General features: G+C 39.4%; 1 protein-coding gene across 4 annotated transcripts in view; it reads right to left on the reverse strand.

Annotated features, from left to right (window-relative positions):
• The window catches only part of ENOX2 (ecto-NOX disulfide-thiol exchanger 2), a 312,866-nt gene that overhangs the window by 162,037 nt on the left and 124,703 nt on the right, over positions 1-26,126 (reverse strand). For 2 of the 4 annotated variants that reach the window (XR_002824593.1, XM_023734302.1), the window contains exons 1-2: positions 11,844-12,045; positions 11,037-11,180 (exon numbers count right to left, since the gene is read on the reverse strand). The gene's annotated coding sequence lies outside the window, so the exon portion shown is untranslated. Of the gene's footprint in view, positions 1-11,036; positions 11,181-11,843; positions 12,046-26,126 lie in introns of those variants that run through there. The other 2 variants (XM_023734304.1, XM_023734306.1) reach the window with 1 other exon arrangement.

A 26,126-nucleotide genomic window follows, 5' to 3' on the forward strand; every position in this document is an offset into this window, starting at 1 on the left:
AAGTGGTTAATTATAGGTTAACCAGTTAAAATCCTGTATTTGTAGCAGTTAGTTTGTGTTCACTGAATATGCTCATAAGAAAATATGCTCAGAAAAAAGTTCACAATTCAGACTCATATATACCCTTTTCCCCACCCTTGTGAGTTAACTACAGTTCAGGAGGTATTATCCTAAACTACATATCATTTATCAGGACCACAGTGGAAAAACTAATAAGTAATCAAAAAAAAAAAAAGTCTCAGAGTAGCCAAAATAGATGTCTTGAAGCTGATATACTAAATAGCTGTGCACTCTATCCATGGTAGGCTCCACTTACAGACGATTTAACTCTTACTTCATATACCCATCTGACACACCAACTTGGAGAACTGGCTCTTATATTAATTTTTTTAAAGTTTATAACTGATCAGAAGGGAAAAAAAGACTGCTACATGAAGGGACACTGAGAGAAACAAGAAGTGACTGCAGACTGCAGAAAGGAGAAAGGACAAGTATAAAACGTGGCTGTAATAACTAAAAAACCATTAACAGTCTAGGACAATTTAGTGCAGAGATAAAAGGCTCAGTAAACCCTGAAAACAACTGAGTATTATAGTTCAGTACAATAACTAATGACTGCAATTAAGCCCCTAAATGATCAAGCAAAGTTCAAATTATGTTAAATATATGCCTTAAAAAGGCCGATAAGTTTTATACATATATATACGATTTACATCCATAACGGTTAAACTAAAAATGTAAAATGTGTTGATGCTTAAAAGGATGAAGTTCATTAACATTATAATAATAATGATGTCATTAAAAAAAAAGTTGCCTGGAGTCGATTCTGACTCATGGCAACCCCATGTGTTTCAAAGTAGAACTGTGCTCCATTGGGTTTTCACATGGCTGTGACCTTTTGGAAGTAGATCACCAGGACTTTCTTCCAAGGTGCCTCTGGGTGGATTCAGGCTCTGAACCTTTCAGTTAGTAGCTGAGTGCTTAATGATTTGTACCACCCAGGGACTACTTAATAATAATAATAGCAACCATTTATTAAGTGATTACTATGTACAGATAGGAGACCCTGGTGGCATAGTGGTTAAGTGCTACGGCTGCTAATCAAAGGGTCGGCAGTTCAAATCCACCAGGCACTCCATGGAAACTCTATGGGGGCATTTCTACTCCGTCCTATATGGTTGCTATGAGTCAGAATCAACTTGATGGCAACGGGTTTGATTTTTTTTCTTTTTTTTTGGTATACAGATAGGAGCCCTGATGGCGCAGTGGTTAAGAGCTATGGCAAGCTATGGCTGCTAACCAAAAGGTCAGCAGTTCCAATCTACCAGCTGCTCCTTGGAAACCCTATGGAACAGTTCTAATCTGTCCTATAGGGTCGCCATGAGTTGGAATTGACTCAACAGCAACAACTTTGGGTTTTGGTTTGTGTACAGATACTATACTAGCACTTTATCCACTCATTTCATTTAATTCTCATAACAATCCTAAGAGGTAGGTTTTAGTATCATTTCTACTTTATAGTTGAAGAAAGTGAAACTCAAAGATGTTAAGCAACTAATTCCAGGCCACAGAGAGAGACAGAGCCAGGATTAGAACTCAAGCCAGTTCCTTGGCTATACTCTATGGCTTTACATGCTCTAGAAAACACAGCTAAGAATCACTCTTTCCTTGAGGGCTCCAGATAGATAATGCTTTACTGTGTTTTTGTTTTCCAAGCTCCGATTTAACAGATATCTTGATTTATGCAAGCAGAAAGATCCATACTCTGTTACAAGCTGAATGTAAATGTAACAGCAAAAAACAAAACAAAACAACCAGGAGCATGTCTATCAGGCCCATCCCCAAATCTCAGATCAGTCTCTATATACTAGGGGTCCTATTTCCAAATGAATAGCCAACCAACACGGAGAAGAACATTTAAAATATCAAGTGACTGGTTAAGACCTGGTTCCCCTAGTTTCTCCTCACTCCTTTTGGAGAAACTGAAGATGAGAATAGACCAATGGGATGTGGAGGGTGGGGGTGGGGTTGCAGAGGAGGCTAAAACTTTAGTTGGCTGTTATAGAGGATTCAGAAAAATCTGTTCATCAGCTGTTGTAAGAGAGCTATCAGGGCATAAAACACATGTACGCATAGTGTACATGGGGGGACAAGGGTAGGGGATTTGGGAGATGTGAATACATGTAGCTATCTGCATTAGAAGCAAAAGTGAGGGTATTCTGCCACATGTAGATACAAGTATAAATGTACAGTGAAACCATTCACTCACGCAATACCTTCTGCCTGAACCAATGCCCTTTCCCCCATATCCCCTTGTCTTGTCTACCCATTCTTCAAAGATCAGCTAAAAAATGTCACCTATACCATGAAGCTTTCATGATTCCCAAGGCTGAATTAAACTCTTCCTCATATATGTTCTCTGTCTTAGTTATCTAGTGCTGCTACAACAGAAATACCACAAATAGATGGCTTTAACAAACAGACGTTTATTCTCTCACAGTCTAGTAGGCTAGAAGTTCAAATTCAGCTCCAGGGGAAGCCTTTCTCTCTCTGCTGGCTCTGGTGGAAGGTCCTTGTCACCAATCTTCCCCTGGACTAGGAGCTTCTCAGCACAGAGACCCCAGGTTGAAAGGACATGCTATGCTCCTAGTGTTTCTTTCTTGGTGGTATGAGGTCCCCCAGCCTCTGCTCCCTTCCCTTTCCTTTTATCTCTTATAAGATAAAAGGTGATGCGGGCCACACCCCAGGGAAACTCTTTACATTGGATCAGGGATGTGACCTGAGTAAAGGTGTTACAATCCCACCCTAATCCTCTTTAACATAATCTAATCTTGCTTCATTAACTACAGGCAGAGATTAGGATTTACAACACATAGGAAAATTAGATCACTCACAAAATGGAGGACAACCACACAATACTGGAAGTCACAGCCTAACCAAGTTGACACATATTTTTTGGGGGACACAATTCAATCCATCACACTCCCATGCACCTTTACCATAGCACTGATGGAACTCTGTCTTATTATTGGAGTTATTCATATACATGCTTATGAGTTAGAATTGACTCAATGGAATAAAACAACATCCCATCATGAGTTCCTTGAAGACTGGGGACTATTTCTTGTATCTGTAGTTCCTAAAGTCCTAGCACAGTGGTCAGCACAAACTAGGCTCTGGGAAAATGTTAACTCAGGAGGCAGAGCCAACATGACGCTACAGACAGAAGCACAATGTCAACCTTCCACAGCAAAGACCCGAAAAACTAAGTCAAACAGAGACAAAAGTCAGTCCTGGAACCCTAAGTGTCAAATGAAGAGATAAAGAACTCAAGTAAGCACCAAACGGAATAAGAAAGTGATAGAGAACAGAGAGCGAGGAGAGTTATGAGCGGAGGTCCCTACCAGCTAACGCAGCATGAGTACACCATCTTGGACTCCTGTCAGAGATTGGTGGACAGGGAGTATGGGAAAGCAGATTCATGGAGCTCCAAGCAGGAGACAGAGCACCTGGTAACCAGTGAGACACGCTTTCCCATCCCTCATCCTGTCTCCTCGCTTGGCCTTTGCCGCTTCCTGGCTAGCTGATCCGCGGCTTCCTGGCTGGCTGATTCTTGGCTGCCTGGTGGGCCAATTAGCGGCTTCCTGAAGGGCCAATTTGCTAGCTCCCGGTGGGCCAATCCACAATTCCCAGCGGGCCAATTAGCTGCTTCCGAGTGGACCAAGACCACAGCATGGGAGGTGCTGGTTCCATGCCGTGCAGATTCGCCCCATCCACACAGGCTGGCTTCTTCACTGCCATTTCTTTATTGCTGGTGTTGCTTTTTTCAGCCTCTTTTGGTTTCTTCCTTGCCTCTCATCTCCTCTCCCTCCTTTCTCTCGAACACTCGACACCATGTGCCATCTTTGTTTCTTCTTGACAGGCTGTGAAACACCACTTGGCTAGGGAACTGTCTCCCCACTCTGCGCCGCCACGCTGGTGGGATCTCTGGGGCTTTTTTTTTCCTCTTTTTTCATTTGTTTGTTGTCTCTATTTTCCTTTTTGTTTTTCTTCATTTCTCGGTTTCTCATCTCATCTACTTACCTTCTTTTCCTGTCTCCTGAATACCTGGCGCTGTGTACCATCTCCACACCTTCTAGCCCGGCTGTACTGCACAGCTTGGGAGATGCAACCCTGGTCTGCACAACCGCATCGGTGGGATCCCTGGGAGTATTTTTTTAAATTTATATTTATTTATTTATTTTTCCTTTCTTTTTTCCTTTTTATCTTCAGTTTTCAGTTTCTTGTCTCTCCGCTCTAATGGCAGGCTCCCTCAACACCTTCATTTTTTGCCAGCTATTTCTCTCTCCTCTCTTTCTTCTTTCCCATACCCAACCTAGCTCCACACATCACAACGTCCCCTTCTCCTTCCTTCCTGCCTATATGCACCATATACTGAATATTGCATTCCTGAGCAGCAAAGGCACGGCCTACCAGAACCTGCCCTGCACTGACCCTGGGCTCACCTTGTCAGCCCCAGTACGTGCCACAAACAACCCACCTCAGCCCCTCCTCTTCAGCAGGACCTGCCCTGCTGCACCTTAGCTGGGCGACTGACCCTGCTCATGGGACAAGGAGGTGAAAAATATCGTGTCCACAGACAAGCAAACAACAAAGAATGCACAGGCTGCCTGCTCAGACATAATCAAATAAAACATAAAAGCAGGATGAAACAAACATATCTACAATCAATGACCAAAGAAAATAACTACTGAGTGTCCCAAAGACAGCCAACAATATAAAAACATATTAAAAAAACAGGACAGGATGGTTCCAGCAGGCATTCAAAATAAAACACCAGATGACTTTCCAGTAGAAGAAAAGACACTACAACTACCTGATAGGGAATTCAAATCTCTCATATTCACAGCTATCCAAGAGCTGAAGCAAAAAGCAGACAAAAATGAGGAAAAAATAGACAAATTCACGAAAAAGGCAGACAAAAAATGGAAGAATTCAGGAAAATAACACAGGAACAAAATGCTAAAATAAATTCACAACCAGAAATCACACAAAAACAACAATTAGAAATCCAAAAGATAAACAAGAAGATTTCAGAAATGGACAGTGACACAGAAGGGCTAAGAAGCAGGTCTAAAATAATGGAAGACAGGATCAGTGAAACTGAAGACAAACACTTGGATACAACTCTGAGGAAAAATCAGAAAAAAGAACAAAGGAAAATGAAGAAACCCTGAGAATTATGTGGGATACAATCAAAAGCAAAAATGTGCAAGTGATCAGAGTTCCAGAACAGGGGGAGAAAACAGAAAACAGAGGGGATCATTGAAGAACTGCTGACAGAAAAGTTCCCTAATATTGTGAAAGACAAAAAGTTGACCATCCAAAAAGCTCAATGAACCCCACAGAAGAGACCCAAAAAGAAAATCACCAAGGCAATAATAATCATACTCACTAAAACCAAAGACAAAGAAAGAATCCTGAGAGCAGCTCCAGAAAAACAAAAAGTCACATATAGAGGAGAAACAATAAGACTAAGCTCAGAGTATTCGGCAGAAACCATGCAGGCAAGAAGACAATGGGATGACACACATAAAACCCTGAAAGAAAAGAATTGCCAGGAGAGAATAATATATCCTGCAAAACTCTGATTCAGATATGATGGTGAAATTAGGACATTTCCAGATAAGCAGAAATTAAGGGAATATGTAAAAACCAAACCAAACTTAGAAGAATTATTAAAGGGAGTCCTTCAGTTTGAGAACAAACAACATCAGACAACAGCCTGAACCTAGGACACAAGATCGCACCAGTCAGATACCAACACAGGAAATGAAGACTCAAGGACTATTAGAAACCAAAAGAGTTACAACAGGAAACCAGAGCAGTGACTCTGCAAATGACACCAATGTCAGAACAATAAAAGAGGGAATAAAAGGTATAGGTATAGAACTTTCTAATGGAGAGGAAGGCAAGGCTGTATCATGTAATAATAGACTGGTTCAAACCTAGGGAGATTAGGGTAATTTTCCAGGTAACCACAAAGAAAGTTAACTAACCTACTCATCAAAATAAAGAAGAAAAACATAAAGTCTCAGTAAAAACAAACCCTACAAAAACAAAAGACATGAAAAAAAAGGTCACAAACAAAAGGAATTCCGCACAGGAGAGTAAGAGGAACAAAGAAATCATCAGCACAAGAAAAAAAAAGCACTAGAAAATGACAGCAATAAACTCACAACTATCAATAATTACACTGAGTGTAAATGGCCTAAATGCACCCATAAAGAGACAGAGACTGACAGAATGGATAAAAAACAGGATCTATCAATATGATATATATGAGAGACACACCTTAGAAACAAAAATATAAACTTATTAAAAATCAAAGGATGGAAAAAAATATATCAAGCAAATAGTCACCAAAAAAGGGCAGGAGTGGCAATACTAATCTCAGATAAAACAGAGTTTAAAACAAAATCCACCATAAAGGACAAAGAAGGGCACTATATCATGATTAAAGGGATGATCCATCATGAAGACATAACCATAAATAAATATCTACAAACCCAATGACATGGCTCCAAGATACATAAAACAAACTTTAATAGCGCTGACAAGAGACATTGACAGTTCAACTATAATAGCAGTAGACTTCAACACGCCTCTCTCAGTAAAGGACAGAACATCTAGAAAGAAACTCAACAAAGATACAGAAGATCTAAAGGCCACAATCAGCCAACTTGAACTCACAGACATATAAAGAACATTCCACACAACAGCTGCAAAGTACACATTCTTTTCTAATGCAAACGGAATGTTCTCCAGAATGGACCACATCTTAGGCCACAGAGTAACCCTCAAAAAATCCAAAACACTGAGATAATATGAAGTATCTTCTCTGATCACAACACCATCAAAGTAGAAATTAACAACAGGAAGAGCAAGGAAAAAATCAATTACATGGAAACTAAATAACACTCTGCTTAAAAACCACTGGGTAATAGAAGAAATCAAAGATGGAATCAAAAAAATTCCTAGAATCAAATGATAATGAAAACACATCATACTAAAACAGCAAGGCAGTGATCACAGGTCAATTTAAAGCAACAGATGCACACATCAAAAAGAAGAAAGGGACAAAATCAAAACATTAGCTACACAACTCAAACAAACGGAAAGAGAACAGCAAAAGAAGCCTACAGCCACCAGAAGAAAGGAAATAAAGATCAGAGCAGAAATAAATGAAATAGAGAACAGAAAAACAACAGAAAGAATCAACAAAACCAAAAGTTGGTTCTTTGAAAGAATCAACAAAATCGACAAACCACTGGCCAGACTGACAAAAGAAAAACAGGAGAGGACACAAATAACCCAAATAAGAAATGAAATGGGGGACATTACAACAGACCCAACTGAAATAAAAAGGATCATAACAGAGTATTATGAAAAACTATACTCCAACAAATTTAAAAATCTAGAGGAAATGGACAAATTTCTAGAAACACACTACTTATCCAAACTATCACAAATTGTGGTTGAAAATCTGAACAACCCTAACAAAAAGAGATGGAAAAGGTAATAAAAAAAAGTCCCAACCAAAAAGAAACCATGGCCCAGATGGCTTCACTGGAGAATTCTACCAAACATTCAGAGAAGAGCTTACATCAGTACTGCTCAAACTATTTCAGAACATAGAAAAGGAAGGGATACTTCTGAATTCATTCTATGAAGCCAGCATAACCCTGATACCAAAATCAGGCAAAGATACCACAAAAGAGAAAATTACAGACCAATTATTTCTCATGAATATAGATGCAAAAATTCTCAACAAAATTCTAGGCAAGAGAATTCAGTATCATATCAAAAAAATAATACACCACGACCAAGCAGGATTCATACCACGTATGCAAGGATGGTTCAACATTAGCAAATCAATCAATGTAATCCATCACATAAATAAAAGAATCATATGATCATCTCAATTGATGCAGAAAAGGCATTCAACAAAGTCCAACACCCATTCCTGATAAAAAGTCTCAATAAAATAGGTACAGAAGGGAAATTCCTCAACATAATAAAGGGCATCTATACAAAACCAACAGCCAACATCATTCTTAACGGAGAGAGGCTGAAAAATATACCCTTGACAACAGGAACAAGACAAAGATGTCCTTTATCACCACTCCTATTTAACATTGTGCTGGAAGTCCTAGCTAGAGCAAAAAGGTAAGAAAAAGAAATAAAGGGCATCCAAATTAGTAACGAAGAAGTTAAACTGTCCCTGTTTGTGGGAGATATGATACTATACATAGCAAACCCTAAAGACTCCACAAGAAAACTACTGGAACTAACAGAAAGATTCAGCAGAGTAGCAGAATACAAGATAAACATACAAAAATCTGTTGGATTCCTATATATCAAAAAAGAGAATGATGAAAAGGAAATCAGGAAAACAATACCATTTATAATAGCCCCTAAAAGATAAAATCCATAGGAATAAATCTAATTAGGGATGTAGAAGACCTATACAAAGAAAACTACAAAACACTATTGCAAGAAACCAAAAGAGATCCACAGAAATGGAAAAACATACTATGCTCAGGGATAGGTAGACTCAACATTGTGAAAATGACAATTCTACCCAAAGCAATCTACAAATACAATGCAATCCCAATCTAAATACCAACAACACTCTTTAAAGAGATGGAGAAAACAATCATTAACGTTACATGGAATGGGAAATGGCCCTGGATAAGTAAAGCATTATTGAAAAAGAAGAACAAAGTAGGAAGACTCGCACTACCTGACCTCAGAACCTACCATACAGCTACAGTAGTCAAAACAGCCTGGTACTGGTACAACGACAGATCCATTGACCTATGGAACAGAATTGAGAACCCAGATGTAAATCCCTCCACCTACAGTCACCTGATCTTCGACAAGGGCCTAAAGTCCATCAAATAGGGAAAAGACAGTTTTTAACAAATGGTGCTGGCAAAACTAGATGTCCATCTGCAAAAAAATGAAACAGGACCCATACCTCACACTATATACAAAAACTAATTCAAAATGGATCAAAGACCTAAATATAAAGCCAAAAACTATAAAGTTTATAGAAGAAAAAATAGGATCATCACTAGAGGCCCTAATACATGGCATTAACAGGATACAAACTGTAACTAACAACACACAAACTCCAGAAGAAAAGCTAGATAACTGGGATCTTCTAAAAATTAAAAACTTATGCTAATGAAAAGACTTCACCAAAAGAGTAAAAAGAGAAACTACAGACTGGGAAAAAAATTTTGGCTATGACAAATCCGACAAATGTCTAATCTTTAAAATCTACAGGAAAATCCAACACCTCTACAACAAAAAGACAAATTATCCAATTAAAAAATGGGCAAAGGAAATAAACAGGCACTTCACCAAAGAAGACAGTAAAGCAGATAACAGACACATGAGGAAATGCTTGCTATCACTAGCCATTAGGGAAATGCAAATCAAAACCACAATAAGATACCATCTCACTCCAGCATTACCAGCATGCATCAAAAAACCAGAAAATAACAAATGTTAGAGAGGCTTTGGGGAGATTGGAACTCTTATGCACTGCTGGTGGGAATGTAAAACAGTACAAACCATTCTGGAAAACAATATGGCGCTTCCTTAGAAAGCTAGAAATAGAAGTATCATATGATCCAGCAATCCCACTCCTAGCAATATATCCTAGAGAAATAAGAGCCATCACACGAATAGATATATGCACACCCATGTTCACTGCAGCATTGTTCACAATATCAAAAAGATGGAAACAATCTAGATGCCCATCAACAGATGAATGGATAAATAAACTATGGTACATACACACAATGGAGTATTATGCAACGATAAAGAACAATGATGAATCTGTGAAGCATCTCACAACATGGATGAATCTCGAGGGCATTATGCTGGTGAAATAAGTCAATCACAAAAGGACAAATATTGTATAAGACCACTACTATAAAAACTCATGAAAATGTTTACACACAAAAAGAAACAATCTTTGGTGGTTATGAGGGAGGGGAGGGGTGGGGGGAACACTAAATAGACAACAGATAAGTGGTAACTTTGGTAAAGGGTAAGACAGTACACAATACTGGAGAAACCAGCACAACTTGTTCCAGGTAAGGTCATGGAAGCTCCATGGAGAAATCCAAATTCCCTGAGGGACCGAATTACTGGGCTGAGGGCTGTGGGGACCACGGTCTCGGGGAACATCTAGCTCAACTGGCGTAACAGTTTATAAAGAAAATGTTCTACATTCTACCTTGGTGAGTAGCATCTGGGGTCTTAAAAGCCTGTGAGCCGCCATCTAAGATACTCCACTGGTCTCACCCTTTCGGAAGCAAGGGAGAATGAAGAGAACAGGATACAAGCAAAAGATTAGTCCAAAGGACTAATGGACCACAGCTACCAAGGCCTCCACCAGACTGAGTCCAGTACAGCTAGATGGTGCCCGGCTATCACCACTGACTGCTCTGACAGGGATCACAAAAGAGGGTCCTGGATAGAGCTGGAGAAAAATGTAGAACAAAATTCTAACTCAAAAAAAGACCAGACTTACTGGCCTGACGGAGACTCGAGAAACCCCAAGAGTATGGCCCCTAGACAGCCTTTTAGCTCAGTACTGAAGTCACTCCCACGGTTCACCGTTCAGCCGGGGTTTAGACAGCCTCATAAAACCAAATGGGACTAATGAGGCACAACAATCCAGGGGCAAGGACTAGAAGGCAGGAGGGTACAGGAATGCTGGTAATAGGGAACCCAAGGTCGAGAAGGGAGGGCACTAACATGTCATGGTTGTTAACCAATGTCATAAAACAATATATGTACTAATTATTTAATGAGAAGCTAGTTTGTTCTGAAAACCTTCACCTAAAGTGCAATAAAAAAAACAAAAAAATGAATGGCATGTGCAGAGATTCTGAAGCAAAAAAAAAAAAAGTTAATAACACTGACTTAAGAGAGTGCATTGTGACCTAGCTTACCTGAAGGAGTATTTGTTCTCTTCCTTTTCTTGCTCGATTCCCCTCCATTCTCAATGAGGCCTTCTGTGACCAGAGGGCCACTGGCACTACCAAACTGCAAGGGTTCGTTGTTGCTAGCAGGGTCAAAGGGCAGCTGGTTCAGTCCTGAGGAAGAAAAAGAAAGCCAAAATCCAGCCTCCATTAAGGACTTGGGTCATCTCCAATTTTTATTATATGAGCCACTAGTGGAAAACCTTTTAAATCTTAAGAGTCTAGGAGTAACTGGTGAATTCCTTGAAGCCTATTTGTTGCCCTCTGTCATTTTTACAGATCTTGTAGACAAGTACAGAACTTAAAAAATAAGTTCTTATAAGACAGTGGCTCTGTCATTTGTAAGATCCCTCCTGTTTCTGTGGGAACTTAAGATTTTTGGCTACAAGCTACCAACTGTCTTCTACCTCTTCCCTGAAGAGACAGGCCCCTCTTGAAATGTGGCTAGGTTTGGACCCACTCTTTCTTTGAAAAAGCTTGGCCTTGTGTTCCTTGAACTGCCCCCTAACATTTTTCCATACTTTCATGGCAAAGTTTGTTGAATTGATGCAGATATAATCATTACACTATCCTGGTGTCAAAGTCACTTCCAATGATAATATGGAGGTTTCACAAAAAGAAACTCATAAATCCACAGTAACTGAGGGAAAAAAAAGAAAACAAAGATATAGAAATCACACGGGGGGTTGCTGAAGAGCTGAAGTGATGGGGAGTTAGGGCCCAGATTTGGGAAGTGTTAATCTCAGCCTCTTCAAATGATGTCAGAAGTATGCTTACTTTCCTAGTTGCTGCAACACCATATAAAATGGAATAAGGCTCTCTCTACTCCTTAAGTCATATACGGTTCAGTCAGGGATGAGCAGAGATAGTTTCTTACTCCTCTGGAGGCAGCATCTGGAATTTCAAATGTTTCAAGTAAAACTTCATGAAATGTGGAATCAAAAGCTTTGTTAAAGCCCAAAGATAGGCCATCTCTCCTAAGCCTTTTATCCACTAGTTCTCTAATCCTATCAAAGGGGGAGTTAGGTTGGCCTGACATGGCTCACGTTTTAACCTCCAATTTTTCTACGGTCCGTAGCTTTATGATTCTTGAGGTAATGTTGTAAAATGTCACTAAAAAGCTTGGAATCCAGTCACAAAAGGTCAGTAAAGTTCCAGTAAAATGAATGTTAAGCTTCTAACAAAATGACTTAACATTATTGTTTTTAATGCAAAAGCACTTCCATGCTAATGTTTTCAGCCCACATAACAAGAACTGTTTCTTCAGCTCTCAGACTCTGCTTGGAACACCTCCATTAAGTGTCTTCTGTGACTTGTCAAACATTCCTCCTTTATATCATCTTAGTAACTAAGTGAAAAAATGAAAACTTGCTTCTGTATCTTGTCAGCTGTTCACTGCATCATATCCATAGCCTATTAAATCCTTACCATGACTAAAACTCAAACCAAACCTGTTGCTGTCAAGTCAATTCCGACTCATAGTGACCCTACAGGACAGAGTAGAACTGCCCCATAGAGTTTCCAAGGAGCGCCTGGTGGATTTGAACTGCCAACTTTTTGGTTAGCAGCCATAGCACTTAACCACTATGCAACCAGGGTTTCCTTACCATGACTAGAAGTAAAGAAACAAACACTGATTTCTGTGTATTAGAAAATACTGAGATTGTGGCTAATACTATTTTCAAAGAAGACTAGATTTTTATATCATTTACAAATGAAGAGGTTTCTTACACCTAATAGTCACAGGGTCAAATATGCTTAGTGTACTATGCCAAAACTTTTCTTGGCACTTCTTGATACAGTATCACACTGACCACAACAAGTTCCATGGAAGATAGTATGGTATAGTGGGAAGAGTATGTTCTTCCGAGCCCCGCCTATCAGGGTTCAAATCCTGGCTCTGTCCCTTACTAGCTGGGTTGTTGTTGTTAGGTGCCATCTAGCTTTTGGTAAATCAAGTAATCCCTCCTAGTCTTAGTTTCATAATGTGTAAAAGAGGAATGATAACACTCCACAGGATTGCTGAAAAGATAAAAAAAATATGTTTTATATAAATATGTTTATATAATTATTATATTATTCTAAGTGAATTAAAACAAACTTCTTCCCTGTAAACTTATAAGTTTCTCAAAGGAGCAATCTCTCTCTCTCTCTCTCTGTTTTCCACAACTGTATCCCTGGTGCCTAACCCCATTTCTGGCACAGAGTGGGTGTTGAATGAATAAATTAATATTCAATGGGGTGGGGGTTGGTAACTCATCCTATTAACCCATTTAATTAGAATATGGACATGACACCTGATAATCAAGAATTAATGCCACAACTTAAAAAATATGATGCTGATTATATCAACACTACTTAAAATAATTAAATTTTAAATGCATTGCCATCATCTGAGTACTATACTGCAGGATGGTAAAAGCTTGATTAAAAGAAATGCTCAGAGATTAGGAGGTTCTGATTAATGATGGTTAATCAGAAAAGTCTTTTTTATTTTGTCTTGCATTTGATAATTTTACAGAATAATGTATTAGTCCATTTCCCTGCCTTATTAAACAGATGACTGAGGATCTTACAGCACTTCAGAGCCTTGATATATAAAATGAGGCTAGTAACAGTACCTAACTCAGGGGACTGTTAAAAGGATTAAGTGAGATCATGTATGTAGAATAATCTGTATCATATCTGGCACACAGTAATATATACTAACTGCTAGTATTATCATTTTGAACTTCCATTTTCAATATCTAGAATTGTAGCTACACAATGTAAGGAGACTGGTCTGAATTTGCCCTGATCCAAGGATATACCCTACCTTACTCATTGAATCTTTCCGTTGCTATGTGTCCCTTTTTCTAAAAGTTGAAGGAGTCCAGGAAAAATAATCGGATCAGCTAAAGGTATTCGATCATAGACATTTTACTATAATCTTCCTTGCCTTTTATTTAGTCCCTGATGATAACTTTTGGGATTTAGGCATTTTAGTCCTCATGCTGATGTCCAGATTTTTGTTCGGCACTGAATGAGACTGACATTTCAAGTACTTTCTACGTCTTCACCTCATATATGATCCAAATATATGAAAATCCTGATAATTCCGCACACCATCTCGGGCCTTGTTTCTTGTAGGGAAAGATCTCATACCAAGGAGAGACATCCCACTCAGCTGATTCAATGAATACAAACATTTTGTATTATCTAGGACCCCATACAGTAGCCAAACATTTGTAGTTTGAGAGCAAGGGCAATAGAAATAAAATCCTGACACCAGTGTTTCCCAGCTACTTTTATTGTATTGTTTCATTCCTCCCTGAAGACAGTATTAAATAAATCGATACACCAGTAAATCAAAAGGGACTTCAAAGGATCATTTTTGTATCATGCATATGTGATGCATGCTGAATGCTATTTTAAGTAAAATAGCCCCATTAAAACTATTTAAATTCTAAAAGGAAAACCACCATTTTAATCCTAAGCATTCTTGTTGCTGAAATTCAATCATGACTTAAACATAAAAATTTCTATAATTCTCACCAAAAATACAGAATTTATCTTTAAATCTCTTGTGAAAGCAATTTCTACCATTTCTCTACCAGACCGAATAAAAATGGAAAATACTAGGTTTGGAAGAAACTTTTTTTTAAAATTGTGGTACATATATATAAAACAAAAAACCCATCGCTGTTGAGTTGATTCAGACTCATAGCAACCCTATAGGACAGAGAAGAACTGCCCCATAGGATTTCTAAGGAGCGGCTGGTGGATTCGAACGGCCGACCTTTTGGTTAGCAGCCGAGCTCTTAACTACTGCACCACCAGGGCTCCATATATATACAAAGCATTTGCTATTTCAACATTTTTTACATGAACAATTTAGTGACATTATGTTCATCATGTTGTGCAACCATCACTATCTGTTTTTCAAATTTTTCCATCACCCGTAAAAGAAGCTCAGTGTCCCCTAAACAATGATTCCTTCTTTCCCCCTCCTTCCCACCCCTGCTAACCACTAATAAAGTGTAAGAAACGTTTGAGGTGATCCAGTTCTTTATTCTATGCAATACAAGAGTCTTCTCAATATAATTCCTGACAGTCCTAAACCCTAGAGGCACTTCATGGCAGGGGCCCATTCCTTGCTAGGCTCCTTTCCTTTTTTAAAACTGCTACCTACTCTGTTTTGGGGGGTTCCTTTCATTCCCCCAAAACTGCTTGTGGAGAAGGATGCATTTTGTTCAACTTTCAACTTGTATATTGTCTCTAAAATGAGCACATGAAATGCATAGCTTTTTAAGGGTTTTACTGACAAGCACTACAAGAAAAATAAATGAGGGAGTAACACATAATAGGGAAAAGTCAGAAACTATCTAAAGCTTTATAAAGTTCTCACAGTCTTGCCCTTTGATTCCTGAGGATAAACTTAACAGAACCTTGAAACTTGCTCAATTGTTTCCCTCACATCTCATATTCTGACCCTCCAACCCCACAAAATTTACAGTCTGTCTAAAGGGAAGCACGAATTGATAAAGAAGAATAGATAAGTAACAGTAGTGTCATATATTTTTGCTATTTCTGTATCTGTGTTCACCATTAAACAAGTCCACGAAGTAGTGTAATCTCATCTAAAACCAGGCTGACTGGCTTAGACATCTGATTAGTTATTTCACGTAATGTCAAAATACAGATTATCTGACTTCATAACACACAAGGCCACTTTAGAAAGCATTCGTGTTGGGAAAGCATGGGGTCCTTTGAGAATGACATTTCTCATCCAGTGGAACCAGGGGATTAAGCATCTCAGAATGAAGTGTGGTTCTCAGTGAATATTCCAATCTGCAGGTCAAGGAGTTCACATGTAATGATGCCTGCCATACAGATGCAAATGATTTGTGGGCTTTGAGGAAAGCACTGAAGAATTTTCATGACTCTTGTGAAAGAAGATCAATGATCTCTTTGTGTTCAGCTGCTGTAACAGTTACTTTCACAATTCACTCTCCAGAACTTTCCACTATCAGGTCAAATTAAGACTAACCTTCCTGATGCAATCTAACAGTTTTAATGATTGTCCCAGGTCATAGCACTGAAATGTGACCCCGTGGGTCCATGCCACTTATTTGCAGCTGTGGCCCACAGACTGCACTCCTGACAAAAAAAAAAAAAAGAAAGAAAGAAACACAATTCCACCCTGGATCGGCTCCCTTTCAAATAAAATGGTTAAGTCCTGAGAAATCTGGTAAATTCAATTCACGGCAGAAATCTCTAGACAGATATTCGTGTTGAAGAAACATTGTACCAGTTTCCTTTGCTTTGGCAATAGGAACATTCTAGCTAATTTGTCTATTGAAAAAAAAAATCCCATAACCTGAATCCTATTTTCCAATTGACTTCAGTTTAAAATCAGATATGGGACTCCCTGGTAAGGGAAGGGCGGGGGGTGTCTCCAAATTAGATTTGAATTCAAAACTTTTGGAGAAATAAGGGGTTAGAATAATGGCCAGGCCCTTGATGTGCTGGCAGGTTCTTTTGCAGAATTTATCAGACTCTGAGAGGCCCTCCTCACTTTTATTCACTCCTCCTCTTTCCTCAGTCCAGGTCTGAAAACCTCTGACTTTGCATTTGCAACTCTCACTACCCAGGCATTCCACCTGCTACATAGTAGGGAGTATTTACAAAAAGTTGGACTACAATATCACTCTTTAGCCATAGTGGTTAGCAACAAAAACAATGGAACATTTCTCAGCTCCAGGTGTTAGCTGGTGTTAAACAAATGAAACCTACTTTGTCAATTTCATGAGTTCAGTATTCTGTATAACTAGTTCAGCTGAAGCAAGGGTAACTGTAGAAGAGTAATGGGTGAGCGAAGGTAACGGGGAAGTGATGAGAAAGAAAAGGGCAGAAGTCCTCTTCCACTAAGGGGCTTGCTTAAATGGTGGTGGACATAAGAACTTCTGGAGGAAAAGTTATGCTTAAGTCTCATTTCTCAAAGTGAGATACAGGTCACAGGCAGATTTTCACTGGCAGTGATCCTTCAGCAAATTTTAGTGACTCCACAAACTACTAGGTCTAGCATTTTTAAAATACAGATTCTGATTCAGTTGGTCTGGGTTGGAGCCTGCTTTTTTAACAAGCTCCCAGGTGATGCTGATTCTGCTGGTCTGGGGATCCCATGGGCAAAATGGGGTTACCTAGAACTCACCGACTCTATCCAATACCTTCCTACCTCCACGTCTTTAGCTCATGCTGCTCCTCCACCAGCTTGATTTCCAACCTTTAAAATACCATCCTTCCTACAATACACAATACAGGCGAAGTCAGCACAACTGGACGAAACCAGAAGCTAAGAAGTTTCCTGAATACAACCAAACACTTCGAGGGACAGAGTAGCAGGGGTGGGAGTCTGGGGACCATGCTTTCAGGGGACATCTAGGTCAATTGGCATAACAAAGCTTATTAAGAAAATGTTCTGCATCCCACTTTAGTGAGTGGCGTCTGGGGTCTTAAAAGCTAGTGAGCAGCTTTTGGTCCCAAGCCACCTGGAACAAAGGAGAATGAAGAACACTAAAGACACAAGGAAAACATTAGCTCAAGAGACAAAAAGGGCCACATAAACCAGAGACTCCATCAGCCTGAGACCAGAAGAACTAGATGGTGCCTGGCTACCACCAAAGACCGCCCTGACAGGGAATACGACAGAGAGTCCCTGACGGAGCAGGAGAAAAGTGGGGTGCAGAACTCAAATTCTAGTAAAAAATACCAGACTTAATGGTCTGACTGAGACTGGAGGGACCCCAGAAGACATGGCCCCCGGACTCTCCATTAGCCCAGAACTGAAACCATTCCCAAAGCCAACTCTTCAGACAAAGATTAGACTGGACTATGGGACATAAGATGATACTCATGAAGAGAATGCTTCTTAGCTCAAGTAGATGTATGAGACTAAATGGGCAGCTCCTGTCCAGAGGTGAGATGAGAAGGCAGAGAGGGTCAGGAGCTGGTTGAATGGACATGGGAAATCTGGGGTGGAAAGGAGGAGTGTGCTGTCACATTACAGGGAGAGCAGCTAGGGTCACATAGCAATGTGTGTATAAATTTTTATATGAGAAACTGACTTGAACTGTAAACTTTCACTTAAAGCACAATTAAAAAAAATACCATCCTTCCTTTAATGTTTACTTCATATGCTATATTCTTCAGGATGCCTTTCCTTATCTACATCTAAACCCAACACATACACACCAAGGGGGAGAGGGTAGCCACTGGGGAAACTACCATTCATTGGTTTAGAATGTGCCCTGCTTTACATACATTATCCCATTATTTTATTTTCTAGTTATTATTCCCATTTTACAACAAGGAAAGGGAAACTTCCAGAGTTTAAGTAAATTTCCCAAGGTCACACAGCTAACAAGCAGTAGAACAAGGATTGGAATACAGGTTTTTTGATCGAAAGCACTTTTCTGGGCCTCCTCAGATCTTAACCAGGACTTTGCCTTTTAGAGCAAGTCTATGTTATAGTTCTTTGAGCATTTGTCTTATCTCTCTTCCCTCCTGCCTTACCCCACCCCACTAGGCTGTAAACTCATTGAGGACAGACTCAATGCCCCAGTCAGTTTTTAATCCTCCCCCCACCAAGATGCCCGACGTGGTGACTTGTACAATATTATTCGCACTCCAAAAATGTGTGTTGAACTGAACTCACCTACAACACTGAGTACAGTAGTTGTGTTTCCCACCCAGATGCCAACCAATCTTCTGCTGGGGCTGTCAGGAAGAGACCAAGGAAGTATACTCTAGGTGTTCCTTCAGCATTCCTAGTATCCCCTCCAACTTAGGATCTCTGAAAACTCTTTGGGGAGTAGTGGTAGACTATCATATATTCAGCCACTAATCTTGTATCTGCATAACCTCATTTTCATTTTCTAAGAGGGAAAACAGTCCTTCCATTGACTATGACCCTCATAAGAGAAAATACTATAAAAGAAACGCTAAATATGGATCTCCTCTTAATATTTCCATGGACACCAGGTTGCAGATTCCTGCTTTGAAAACTACAGTCAAGAAAAGGCAGTCTCTACAGATATGCTCTACAGATCTGTCCTGGAAGAAGTACAACCAGAATGCTCCTTAGAAGCAAGGATGGTGAAACTATGTGTCACATACTTTGGACATGTTATCAGGAGGGATCAGTTCCTGGAAAAGGACATCATGCTTGGTAAAGTAGAGGGCCAGCGAAAAACAGAAGACCTTCAAGGAGATGGATTGACACAGTGGCTGCAACAATGGTCTCAAGCATAACAACAATTGTGAGGATGGCACAGGACTCGGCAGTGTTTCGTTCTGTTGTATATAGGGTCGTTATGAGTGGGTACCAACTTGAAAGAACCTAACAAGAACAACAAAAGAGATATGCTGTCTAAAACAGTAGTCACTAGATACATGTAGTCATTTAAATCTAAGTTTAAATTAATTAAAACTAAATAAAATTTAAAGTGCAGTTCTTCAGTCACACTAGCCACACTTCAAGTGCTCAATAGCTACATGTGGCCAGTGGCTATGGTATTGGACAGCACTGATATAGAATATTTCCAGCATTGCAGAAAATTCTACCGGACAGTGCTGCTCTAGAGTCAGATCTAGATTCAAGTCCACATCTGCCACTTAATAGGTGCGTGACTTGAAACAAGCCACTTGATCGCTCTAAAACTGTTTCTGCATTGTAAAATGGGGATGACAATGCCTCCCTTTCAGGGATGTGAGGAAAATTAAATGAGAGAATGCATTTTGAGGGTCAAGCACATATTAGACACTAAATAAGTGTTAGCTCCCTTCTTCTAACCCAGTCAAGACTTTATATGAATTTACCTCAAAAATGGAATAAGAAAACTTAAGTAGCTATGACTCCAGAGACCCTCAGACTGCATTTTATTTACAGCTTGGAAGGTGTTGGCTTTGCATTCCTTTTATAATCCTCTCTTTCTTACAGATAATACATAGACATTAAGGTAAATTATTAATAAATAATGCTTAGAGTAGTTAGTGGATTGCTCTTTACTTGTACCAAATTTAGGAGAGGAGACCATATTTGTCACCACCTTGAAATTTCCAACATGAAAGAACCACACTTCCCCTACAACTGAAATGCCTCCTCCCAAAGCGTTAATCAGTGCTCAGTTCCAGCTGGGTGCTCTACTGTTAGAATCCTGCTCACAGTGACACTAGAGCTGGAATGCAGGAAGACCATTTCACTCTAAATCCATATTTTCCTATACTTGGAATGTTCTTTGTGTTTTTCCTGTGGGACTGACTTCTCTGAGGCCTGGTAAAGGTGAATTATTTTAGAAAAGTCTGCACTGAATCTATTAAGGTGTATGAGTTCCGTGAGCAGGAAAGCAAAGCACATAATTCCAACTTCAAGAAGAAGAATGCTAGGGAAACTTTCACATAAAGCCAATCAAACAGAACACAAAAGATTTTCTACTCTTTTTCTATTAGCATTTAGTGAACAGAAATTTGTCGGACCAATGAATACCCTCCTGACTGTCGTTACTGAAACCTGTACCAATGATTGTTAAGAAAGACAATTCAAAATATAGGATCACAGTTTCTAGCCAATCTGTGAAAAGGTAAAGCTTTCAATGGTTTTCCTCATTTGTAATGTTAATATATACTGATGACTCTGTAATGGTCCTTGGACTCCGGCAGACATGGCTGTGGCAGCATGCTTGTCCGTTTTCCTGTTCTTGCCTATTCTGTAATACTCTTTGGATTCGGGCAGACATGGCTCTAGCAGCATGGTTGTCCATTTCCCACTTTTGCCTTTTTGAAACTTTCTTTTTGCTTTAAAAAAAAAAAAGAAGAAGAAGAAGAATGCTGCGGGACTCTTTCCTCCTGTACAATCTAAGGCTTGGGAAACACAGCAAAATCACTTCCCTCAATGAAAACAAAGTTTAAAAAATGTTGATTTGATGGAACAGTTCAAAGTGACAGATGGTAGACGGGCGATCTATCATTTTCCTTAGGGTGAAGTCTGGCAGTCTTCAGAGGTACTGAAAAGAGACAGAAAGCTTTATTTTGCTGTTGTTTAGCCCTGGGAACAGTCACAGCAGCTACCCTTCTCTCCACATCTTTGGGGAGGGGGGATTAGAAAGCTGGTGATTCATCAGTGCCTGCTTTGAGCTGGCTCTAGGCCATGCTGCCATTCCTGTTGACCAATTTTCCACCTGAGTGAAAGGAAAAGGGCAGGTTCCTAACACACTGACTGTTAGGTTATCTGTTTAATACTTGCCTGAGAATGTGCCCAGAGGTACTGTATTATGGGTGTCTCTGTCTAAATAAAAAAAAGAATTGTAGATTTCTGAGCCTGAGGATAGAGAGTTGTTCTGGTATTGAAATGCGAGTCTATCTTGTCAGATTTGTAATGAGGGCTTCCCTTCAGGCTGATTGAGTTCATAACGCTGAGGCAATTATCAAAAGCAAGCACAGTTCTCCCTGCAGAAACCACTCCACTGGTTTTGAAAACTAGCTCGTCAGCCGGATCTGGTCAGGAGCCTGGGCTGAGGCAGCCCTTTTAGTAGGAACAGTTACTACACACAGAGTACACCAATTTCCTCTAATAGATTCTTAAGCTGCCAGCAAATAAGTTGTAAACAAGGTTCAACAAAATAATTTCACATGCTGTGAGTGACAACTGAAGTAGCAGACAGATGAATTTGCATTTCAGTGTAAGATGATTTGAAGGGGAGAGTGAGGGCTAGAACTCTTGTTTTTTGGAGAGTTAAGTTTATCAATTAACGCTAGAACAATACTGGTATCCCTTAAGACTGATGCACTGTATGAATAACATTTGTATCTTTGCTTTTCCCAAAATGTACACACTACTTTCACGAGGTTTCCTTCCTTCGTTTATTCAACCTTCATTAACTATTTATCCAATCACGGTACTACAATTTTAATTACCTTCTAATTAACAAATGATGAAATTGTGATTTAGCATTCCCTAAAGATAGAACTATATACAGTAGATCTTCATTTACATGTTCAAAATTTTTATCCTCCTTCCTTCCCCCCATCCCATTAATTTTGCTATACTGTATCATTAATGTTCTGAAGTTATGCTTTATGCATTCCTAATCTTTAATCCCCTTTTGGACTAGTTTTTCAAGGACGTATGATAAACAACCCTGCTGTTGTTTATTAACATCAGAGAAGAGGAGAAAACAGAGGTTCTCGTAATACGCTAATGCATCTTTATAGATCCATACCCCCCCAAAACAATTCCTCCTCAGGAGTATCAATACAGGGTGTTGATAAGCAATTAACTCCTTTAGAGAGGCCCCTGAGCTGAAGTCAAGCCTGCGAATGAGGAGAATGCTAGAATCTACTTCTTGAGAAGACAGGGTGACTATAAAGGGAAAAGCCTGCAAATAAGAACAAATTTGTTTTTGAAACCAGTCTTACTGTTGCTGTTGTATAAAACAATAAATAGGATCTTAATTTTGCTCCAGCCTGGAGCCTGAGGTATTCAATGTGTATTGGAATGAATGAATCAATAAATTAACATTGATTGATAGTCTCTCTCCTTATTCATCCAATTCATTCAGTTTTGTGTATCTGCCAGTATGCTAGGAAAACAGATACATGCACATATTCCATCAACTTCATCTCTTGCCACTGTCCTGACGGACCCTTTGCTTCTCAACAGTCATCGAACATGCTATGCCTTTTTGTGTCTCTGTGCTTCTGTACCTATCATTCCCTCCGCTTGAAATGCTATTTTCCCTTTTCTCCTCCTGGAGAGGTTTTATTCATCCTTCAAGACCCTGCTCAAATGTCACCGCTTCAGTGAAGTTTTCCCTAACTCCCAAAGGCTGTCTCTGCAGGAGTACACAGAGCTCTTTCATCAGAGCACTTACTGCAGGAGCTCAGAGTTCATTCTGGATGTTTGCAGGTTTGTGTGTGTACGTTCTAGGTGGAAGATTGTCATTATCTGATCTGTGCCTTAGAAAGATCACTCTTATGGGAGGATGAAAGGTCGACTGGAGGTAAGAAGGCACTGGAGGCAGACAGACTAGTTAAGAGACTACCGCAGTGATACAGTAAAGAAATGTGGTGGCCTGAACAAGGGCAGTGGCAGAATGGATGGATTTCAGAGGTATTTATAAAGTAGAACCATCTGGATTTGGTGTCTGACTAGACCTGAGAGTTGAGGGGGTGAGGAGAAGTCTGGGATGACTCCATTTTAAAAGTCTTAAGTCAAAGTCTTGAAAATCCTACAAGGCTTGTGGGCTTCAGCATAAGAAAACAGCACAATCCATTGGAAGCATATCCATAAAGTTATGCTGAAAAATAAAACCACTTCCAATCTCTATTTACCATGGCCTCAAGGCTGCCAGAAAACACCAGCAAATGGCTTCTACTTGACCTTTACCATGTATTCTTAACAAAGCCTGTCAAAAGATATCAATTCATCCAGAAAAAAAAATAAGGCATAATAGTCTAAGAGACAGGATAATATATTATTGGGCTAAGGAGGAGAGAAAATATTTTAATAATAGGTCTCAGACTTGGTTTATTTTGTCTCCAGCATTCACTGACCAAAGTGTCTTTGAAGGTCAGAAATACTTAATAGATTCCTTCTCTTTCTCCCTTCATCGTTCCCCCTTCACCCCTCCTCCCAAACAATTCCTCAAAATGGTCTTGTTAGAAAATGTTGCATTTTAATAGCAGTTGTCTTTTAGTTATTATAGTATGTTGGATTAAGCTGACAATTCTTCTTTTAACAATACTCAAAGGAAGCTTGGAAAAACTAATGCTCTGTTGTTTTTCTCCTTGCCTAAGAAAATAGCAATGTAATTGTCTCTTGGAGAAGAAGCACTCTAATCATTTGTAACTTTAAAGTACTGGCAGTCCCCGGATTACCTACAACCCATAGTTACAAACCAACCCCAATAAAGCCTACAAAATAAAAAAAAATTGAGGTACATACAATGGTTCATATTAACACATGGGCGCTACTTTGCAATATTCACCAAAACATTATTATTATCGTATTGTGTGAAAGATGTTTTAGTGTATCTGGAAGTGTTTCTTTAATTTATACATAGAAAGGTACACTATATACTCTATACTAAGACAAACATTTGACTAACTGATGTTAGATATGAATTGTACTTAACTGTTCCGACTTACATACAAATTTGGCTTAAAGACAGACTTAGGAATGGAACTTGTTCATAATCCGGGGACTGCCTGTAAATTCATTTCAGGAAGATGGTCTGAAACAAACAACTGACAGGGGAAATCTGAGCTCCTAGGAGATTGTGATGTGATGGATTGAGTTGAAGAGAGTGCTATTGCCAAATTCAATTCCATGAACATTTTCAACTGAAGAGTGTCTCTGCAACAAAACAGCACTGTTAGGGAGTTAAGAGTCTTTAACACTGCACAGATTCTCAACACTTAAGAGTTTTAGGTACCTCAGAAGCAGCAAGAGTGTAACCCAGTAACTCTGATTAAATAAGAGAGGAGCTGTTGTATGAAGCAAAGTGAGAGTGTAAAAGCATAGTAACTTTCAAACACTGGCTTTAAAAAGCAGCCAGGACTAGAAAAGACTTGAACATCCTGTCAACTCAATGTCACTGGGATCTTGGAATGAGTCTCAAAAGCAAGGTCTCACTCTGATTTAAAAGATTACTTCCATTTTCACTCATTCCCTAATTGAATTCATTTCCATCTTCCATTGAGGTTTTTCTGTTGTTATTTTTGAACACTTCCCCTCTCCTTAGGCTTGGGAAAATTCTGCTTTGAAGACAGATTTGGCTAGGTTATGGATTGTGAGCCATATGCTTGGTACATTTACGGGCTCAGAATTTCCTGGAAATTGGGCATGTGCCTAAGACAATGGGGGCAGGAGGAAATGAAATAGCAATGACCTAACACCCTGAGTGCCTAACCAGGCAGCCTGGCCTCCTGGGTAGATGCCAAGCATGACCAGATAATAGCAGTCCAATAAGCCAATTCTATTTGAGGGTCCTCCCTTTGGGCTTCTAAAGGGCAATTGTTTTCTGTGTCCTAAATCTGTTTTTCTAAAAACATGAGCAGTGCCAAAACCAGCTCCCATGTTCTTTTGATTTTCATCAGCTTCTTGCCTGCCCCGCTCCCCATAGATTTGTTAGGAGTGTTCTTAAAAAGTGATTGAGACTTTGAGGCAGTACTTCTCATCCTTGGCTAGATATTAAAATCACCTGAGGAACTTTAAAAAAATACGAATGCCTGGGCCCCACCCCCAGAAATTCTGATTTGTTTGGGGTGGGATACAGGCATCTATTTTTAAAAAGCCATTGGTGATTCTAATGTGATGCCAGGATTCAGAAGAACTACTCTAAATGGTTTTCTAATTTAAGGCCAGAAAATGAATATTCACTGCCCAAAGTTTAATTTATTTTTCAAAGTTAAAAACATAATATTCAGAAGATAAGTTCATTTATTCATCACCTACAATATGCAGGGAACTGTATTTGTTGTGGTATGTTATTTATGTTATATATATGTTATAGATTTTTATATATTATATATTATACATACACACACACACATATATATATAAACATATATATTTTTTTTAGGGAGCCATGGTGGCGCAGTGGTTAAGTGCTTGGCTGCTAACCGAAAGGTCAGCAGTTCGAATCCACCAGCCGATCTGTGGAAGAAAGATGTCAGAGTTGGCTTGTGTAAAGATTTACAGCCTTGGAAACCCTATGGGGCAGTTCTACCCTGTCCCATAGGGTCGTTAAGAGTTGGAATTGACTCTCAACGGCAGTGGGTTTGGTTTTTGGTTGGGTATCTAATAAAAAATTTTCAGGTATGCAAGAAGCAGGAAAACACAACCTATAATAAGGATAAAAAAAATCAATCAATCAAAAGAGATCCAGAAGTGATACAGATAGTCATTTACAAGGTAGTCATTCTCCAAAGGTCAGACTTGATAAGCAGACCCTCTCTCTGCTATTTCTTTCTCTAACTCCCATATGTTTGGAAGGGCATGTGGGCAGCAGGGGAAGTCAG

This window comes from Trichechus manatus, unplaced genomic scaffold, assembly GCF_000243295.1.
Source record: "Trichechus manatus latirostris isolate Lorelei unplaced genomic scaffold, TriManLat1.0 scaffold00066, whole genome shotgun sequence".
NCBI lineage: Eukaryota > Metazoa > Chordata > Mammalia > Sirenia > Trichechidae > Trichechus > Trichechus manatus.